Source organism: Odontomachus brunneus, unplaced genomic scaffold (genome assembly GCF_010583005.1).
Source record: "Odontomachus brunneus isolate Ranch 3 - 2012 unplaced genomic scaffold, Obru_v1 Obru_scaffold_099, whole genome shotgun sequence".
Taxonomy (NCBI): Eukaryota; Metazoa; Arthropoda; class Insecta; order Hymenoptera; family Formicidae; genus Odontomachus; species Odontomachus brunneus.
The window spans coordinates 618,630-626,026 of record NW_022639549.1 but is presented as its reverse complement, the minus strand read 5'-3'; the positions used below and the strand labels follow the sequence as shown (position 1 = coordinate 626,026).

Genomic DNA, 7,397 nt, shown 5'->3' with positions numbered 1-7,397 from the left:
CGGAGGGGGGGGGGGGAGGGGTGACGTAGACCCCACCGGCGATGCCACCTTTCCCGTGCGTGCAGATGTAAAAGTAGATACATATAAATCGACGATAAAAGGTATCTGCAATCCCTCGTAGGATGCGTATCGCCATAATTTCACCGCCGCACAAATTACACAGAGAAAAAACCTGGTTATGGTATATGGTTAAATATTTAATTCGCGACCTTTAATTTTGCACGATATACAGAATGTCACATATATTTATTACATAATATAATATCACGAGCGAAGCGAGAGTACAAGCTTGTGTGTGGATGTATGTATGTATGTGTGCATGTGTGTGTGTGTGTGTGTGTGTCATAATGACTATCAGTAGTACAAAGATGCACAGACAAAGCGACGCAACATACTTATCAATAATAATATGCAGCAAGTCCACATAAACCGCAACATGCACGAAGAAAGAGTGCCGTAGTAAAAATTATTAATATTAAGATTGCAGTTTATTTTAATGATTTTCGCGCATTTTCTGGACTATATTGATTTTTTGTAGATAAGTTATTAAAAAAGTAAATTTTGTGACCTACCGGATATATATGAATAGATATCAAATATAATTGCAAAAATTTTGTACATTGACAGGAGAAATATCTAAAAAATAAAAATAATATTTATTCCATGGATACTAATAACGTACTTGTTCTGATGTATAAATATTTGTTCATCAAATAAACAAATTCTTTCCAAATGAGGAAATATATATCTCTTCGAAACCGTTGCTTTTAATCAAAATAATAGCTCATTCTATTAAAACCAAAGAATTTAAATTTGAGAAAATATGTTATTAGCATCTCTCTCTCTCTCTCTCTCTCTCTCTCTCTCTCTCTCTCTCTCTCTCTATCGAATAGATATTCTTTATTTTTTAGATACTTGTTCTCTCTCTCTCTCTCTCTCTCTCAGCAGAAAATCAAACATGCATAACACTTTTAAACGAGTATACAGTATTTTCGGTCATGTAATTTCCGCGAGATTAAAAAATCTCGTAACTTTTTTTCGACAATATTTTCTGCGTGCACGCGTCGCAAACTACAAGAAACATTCGCAGTGTGGTATCAACCATTGTACAGATTGTAAGCTCAAGCTCACGTTTACGTGTGAAGAATACGCATTACTGTTCAACGAGATTCGCGATCGATTTCGAGTCACGAGTCCCTCGAAGAACCTCAAAAGTTCAGGAGCGCGATTATAAACGTTGTGCATCTAATTAACGCTCGAGATCGTGAACAACCGAACGATTCCTCGACAATTTGAGGCTTCACAGGACATTGGTATAACGCGTATTCTTCGAATCGAGACACGCTACAGGTATATCAAAAAATTCGTCGCATACTGCACACGCACACAGAACACGCAAAGAAGCGAGCGCAAAAATAGACAACAACGACGACGATGACGTCTCGGCGGAAAGAGGACTTTTTCGCGAGAACGCACAATTCGGATCGGATCGAAGCACAATAAACACGATCACATTGATACTTTCGAGGCCCCGCAGAATTTCAGATTTCTCGCGAACGAAAGCACGTCCGCTCGTCCGTTCGCTCTAGGCCATAAGAACATCGTTAAGATTATATTTAGGCATCGTAAAAGAAAATATGCGTCCGTTGGAGCCAAGTCGCTCATTACACGAGACAGCATTAACGCGCGCGCGGGCGGCCAGTGGGTTTTGAGCGTCGTATACTCGTGTCAAAATATAGATGTATATACGCGCTGAGCAATCTACGCAGCAAATCGGCGACTTCCACGTGCTCTGGCACTCGAGATTCATTTTCTCGGCCGGAATCGCCGCGAATTTATTGCAAGTAAATAAGCGGGAATAATTGCGCGCCCGGAATTCGCTGCGTCGCTTTTAGCCGAGTCTCTCTCCCCTGCCCTCCGTTTCGCGACAGCGCGTCGATACTTTTATCGATGACACAGTGGCGACAGACGACTGCTGCTCCTTCGACCCTTCAATTACCAAGTAACGGGGTTGCAACAAAGAAGATAACTCGGAAAGTCTGCAAAATAAGTCCGGCACGTACGTGTCGCGCAATTTTGTCCCCGCGTTAAATTGAAATTGTTGCGTGATTTTTTTAAGTTTTCTATTTGCTATTTTTTAATTATTTCTTACAAAATTGTTTTTGAAGAAAACAAGCTTGTAACAATTTTGTTTGCAAAAAGAGTCCTTTAAACAGACTTTTTTTAAGTAGGTTAAAAATAAAAGTTTCGTCTTGTACATCCTTCAGTTCTCGTAGGATGACTCCTACCAGCTTGCATTCAAAGAACACACGGCGATAACAACTGTGCACACCGAAAAAAAAATAAAAATAAAAAATATTTCCAAATTTATTCGTAAGATATAAAATTATTTTTGTGAAATAAATTTTTCTCCCATAAATAAATTTTCAAGTATTCAATTTTTTTTTCAGTGCAGGTGACGACTAGAGTTTTACATATATAATTAATGTATGTAGTTGGATAAACTGAATAACTGAAGCTAAATGATTATGAGAACTATAATTTTCTTAATCAGCTTTCGTTGTTACAACCACAAAACAGTTTATTAAACTATGTACATTAATTCTATATACAAGAACTATATAATTCTCGTGACTATATAGTTTCAACAACCACAAAATAGTTTAAGTTATTAATTCTACACGAAAAAGAGAATGTTGATCAATAGAATTAATAGAATCAATAGAATTAATCAATAGAATTAATCAACAGCGCCGCATTGGGAATAACTGACTGATTGAATCAATAATCATACCTTTTTTTATTATTTACCTGCTTATAGTTACATATAGTTAGTTATCTACCTAATTTATCTTTTTAAAAATATTGATTCAAAATTATTTCATGCTTTCTGTTTAGGGCTTACGAGATTTTGAGGGAATTTTATTCTTTTTAATTTTTTATTTCACACTTTTTAATTATTTATTACAAGTTCGTTTTATTCAAAAACAATTTGTAATAAATTAAAAAAAATTTTAGAAAGATTTTTTTAAAGTAAATTAAAAATAAAAGTTTCGTCTTGCATCTTTAAATATTCTAGAATTTCCAAGAAATGGAATTTCTAAGTCAAACTTAAATAATTACATCTAATCCAAGAAATATATAGATAATATATACTGAACAAGCTCCACAAAATTTTATGTCAATGTCTCTAAATTACGTGAGAGGTTCTCACGAGTTATATGAGAGAAGATATAATCAAACATACTCAAACAACATACATAAAGAACAAATTAAGAACTTTCTGTTTTTAAAGTCGGTTAAATCAATGCATGATGAAATAATAATGATATCGCTGTTGAATCTAGAAAATTTATTCTATTTACGATATTGTTGACCAATTCTATTGACACAATAGTATTTTTTTTCGTGTACGCTCGGTCACTAAACAGCTTATACATATTTTTCCCATTGACGTTGCAGCACTGTTCCATGTTGTCAAAACTGAGAGACATTGCTGATAAGGTTGTGCAATAATCGGTTATGATAGAAATTGAAGTGATAATATATGAGACATCTGACATCACAAATGCAATAGTAGATTCAGGAAAAAATAATATAAATATCTTTATTACATCTTTATCTATCAGATAAGATATAATAAAGGATCAATACTTACATCATCGCTTCGGCTCCTGACACAAACGATTTCTAGCAGTGTCTCTCAATTGTCAGTAACAACCAGGAGTATTGCAACATTACTTGGAAAAAATGGATATAAACAGTTTAATACTAAATTTAGTAATTATAAGACACTATTGACCAGCGAAATATTTTATTACTGGCTAATCACTGCGTAAGTTTGTCAGCAGTGGTTCGCAATTATAACAACTTGAAGCGCTGCAATTTCATTGAAAAAAAAAGTGTAAAAACCGTTTTGCAATTGAGTGTACACTATCCGACGTAATAGCCTTAACATTTACTAGACCTAGTTACACAAGAATTTCTCGACCACGCGCAATATGTCTGTATATCCGTGTATCATGACTATTGAATATTCAGAGAGAGCAACAATGTTAAAGCACTTAACAGTCAGGATACACAGATACGTAAAAACATTGCGTGTGGTCGAGAAATTTTTTGTAACTAGACCTAGAGTAAATGTTAAGGCTATCACGCCAAATGATGGCTATCACGACAAATAAAAATAGTTGACACCTGAACAGTTGCCATCACCATGCCTTCTTCTCTGAAGATGTCTTTCTTATTGATTGTTTATCTGCAGAGCTTTCGCAATATATTTCTTTGTTTGGAATAGGGATGTGTGATTCTGCGATATATCGCAAGCACTGCGATTTTCTTTTCTTGAAGCGCAATGCGATCACAATTGAACTTTTGTTACAAAATCGTGCTTGCAACTGAAAACGCAATTCAAAATCACTCATCATTTTAGTTAAGGGGATACTGAAGCTAAAAACTTTACCAACAGAATACTGATATTTTTCTGCAAAGTTTACGTTGTACTGCTTGTATAAAATTCCAAACGTTTTTACGCAATAAAAGTATGTACAAAAATAAATAACATTGTTCAATATATGACCAAAATGAAAAAAAGATTTTAAGACATACAATGTCATGTCTTAACATCTTAAGCTGTCAGTTAACGTAATGTTTGCTTAATTCAAACGTTCCGCAGTTTATACATACCAAAAGTGTGGATGCTTCAAACAGAAAAATTTTGAGGAACATTACTGTATCTTCATATCTGAATTCAGAAGCTTAAGAATATCGGAAAAGTTTGCAGAAAATTTCTACAAATGTGTGGTTAGGTTTTTCGCAGTGGGTATAGTAAAACAAAGCAACGCACATTTACGTAAGTTCTGTATGTACAAGAAATATAAAAATACAAGAAATACAAAAGGGATAGCGTGATTATATTAGTGACGATTGTCTCTGCGTTATCGACATTTTTTGAGTTCATCAGCGACTTCAGGATCCCCTTAAGTATTTGTGCAAATATCGCCCGATATTTTATACTATGATATTTTATACTGTTTGATCCAAACTTATACATTTAGAGACAAAATGGGATTACGCCATTACAACAACCTTAAAATGTTAAGTTGCAATTATTTATATATATATGATTTTTATATATATTTTTTATATATGTTTCAGAAAAAAATTACCAAAGATTGCTATATTTAATACTAATTTTCATTAATATCTTAGTAAAGAAAGATAATATATGAAAAAGACAGTCTTATTTGCATTATGACAGTCTTATTGTTTTATGAGAAAAATGTTGTCAAGAAATAATTATAATTATAATTAATTAAACATACAATAACACATTTATATATTGCATGTCTTAATAAGTCACTTTTAAAAACGTTTGAAAATTAATTTGGAAATAAACAAGTCTTGTAAAATGTCTTCCATTTTAGAGTGTTAAATAATGTTTTTAAGGAAACATTATTTAATTTTATTATGCTTTCGTTTTTAACTCTTCTTTCACAATAAAATTTGAATTTTCTTAGAATGGATTTCAAAGAATATTTTGATACAGTAGAGAAAGAGAAAGAGTTGAATTATTTATTGTCATAATTACTTACAATCACTCACGCAATTGTAGAATGGCCTTTAAGATTAAAAATCACATAAGCGATGTATAATCGCGCGCGATCCAAAATCATATTTGCGATGCAAAATTGTAATGCGATATATCGCATTCATTGCGATGCTTAAAGAAGATCGTATACGCAAGTTCATAAATCGCACATCCCTCGTTTGAAACAACCTTTATCAAGCTTCCGGTGTATTCTGGAGTATATTCCTAGACATGCGCTAGTCATTTCTTCATCTCTACATCGGACCTCCGACTTTACAGTCTCGTTGCTTCACTCGAAGCTCGAGATTGATCTCGTCGCGCGGCGATTTGAGGGTCGCGAAGGAGCAGGCCGATGACGAGCACGGACGTCGGCGCGACGCGGGGCGCTGCGGCTGAAATGAATGATGATGCGTGTCTTACGAAGCGTCTCGCGATTCTCTCTCTCTCTCTCTCTCTCTCTCTCACTCTCTCTTTCTCTCTACGAACGTACCGTATCACCGCGGCTTCCGGCAAACTTTTCAAGACCTCCCCGTTGCACTCAGCCAGATCCGAGTGGAGTCCTTGAAAACGTCACGATTCTCTTCTCCGTTTGCGAATTTCTAGGTCAATGTTGCCTAGCGTCGTCGTCACCGGTGCACATTGGCCGCCGACGTGTTCGCGCGTAACTGAAAATTCGCAATTCGACAGATCCCCCTTGGACGCCGCCGCGCGACGCGTTCGCGAATACCACGTGCGCGAGCGCGATTAAGTTGCGAACGTACCGCCGCCGATCGATCGTGTTTTTCGCGGGTTTTACGTATCGTCTTCCGCCGAGCAGTCCCCCGCGAATCGATACATACATAACGACCCGGCCGGTCTATCGTCGTCCGAGAGTAGTCATTACGGGATTCCGCCTCGGAGCTTAATCAGCGGTGTCAATCGATCTGCTCGTGACGTAATCGCGAGCCCGGGCGTTTGGAGATCGTATCGGGAATAGAGTTCTCCATTAACAAATAACGCAAAAAGCACGCCGCAATTTCTCCTCATGCGGCTCCGAGGAATTCGCGGACTGACGGGCGGACTGCCGGGCGGGGGGAGGCTCGGAGGGAGGGGGCCGACACTTCGATCGAACAGCTGACGCAGTTAGAGAGTGCAATAGCGTGCGATGTCACCGGCTGTAAACAATATATCTGCAAAAGTTGCGTCGGAACAGATACGCGCTCATTTTCGCTGACCTCTGCCGAAATCGCGCTTCTCATTCCCCGAGTTCGGCAGGTGTTCGCCTCTTACGCGGCCAAAATATGCAAATGCATTCGCCTCGACTACATCATTCGTAAACAAAGTGTAGACAAAAATTGCGCATGGCCACGGCCAATTTGCGAAGGCAACGCGGATCTAACAACGACACTGTCCTCGGTAACATTAATTCGCGAAAAATCTCTCTAGTCTTTCCTTCTCTTTTCACGAGAACGCGTGAGTGCTACGCGGAAGACCCGGCGCCGAGATCGGTCCCGAGTGAGCCTCCTAGGGGGTTGGTCGCGGAAAATCGCGAAGGGCGGGTCGCGGATGAAACCGGGGAGGACGCGGGGGTGGAGGCGGACGGTCGGTGAAAACGCGGTATGCAAAGCAGGCGGCGAATTTGAACGGTCCTGCGCAGAACGAATGGCCTCACCTCGTGCTCTCTACCCAAGTGGCCTCGACTCTCCCTCTCAATGTGTCTCTCTCTCCCTCTCTCTTTCCGCCTTCCTCCCTCTCGCCTCTTTCTCACAGTCTCTCTCTCTCTCTCTCTCTCTCTCTCTCTCTCTCTCTCTCTCTCTCTCTCTCTCTC

General features: G+C 38.1%; 1 protein-coding gene across 6 annotated transcripts in view; it reads right to left on the bottom strand.

Moving 5' to 3' along the window:
• Positions 1 to 7,397, bottom strand: part of LOC116848725 (zinc finger homeobox protein 3) — a 680,554-nt gene that overhangs the window by 574,065 nt on the left and 99,092 nt on the right. The window contains exons 1-2 of one of the 6 annotated variants that reach the window (XM_032825125.1): positions 7,242 to 7,289; positions 6,081 to 6,255 (exon numbers count right to left, since the gene is read on the bottom strand). The exons of the other annotated variants lie outside the window; for them this stretch is intronic. The gene's annotated coding sequence lies outside the window, so the exon portion shown is untranslated. Of the gene's footprint in view, positions 1 to 6,080; positions 6,256 to 7,241; positions 7,290 to 7,397 lie in introns of those variants that run through there. 6 annotated transcript variants of the gene reach the window in all.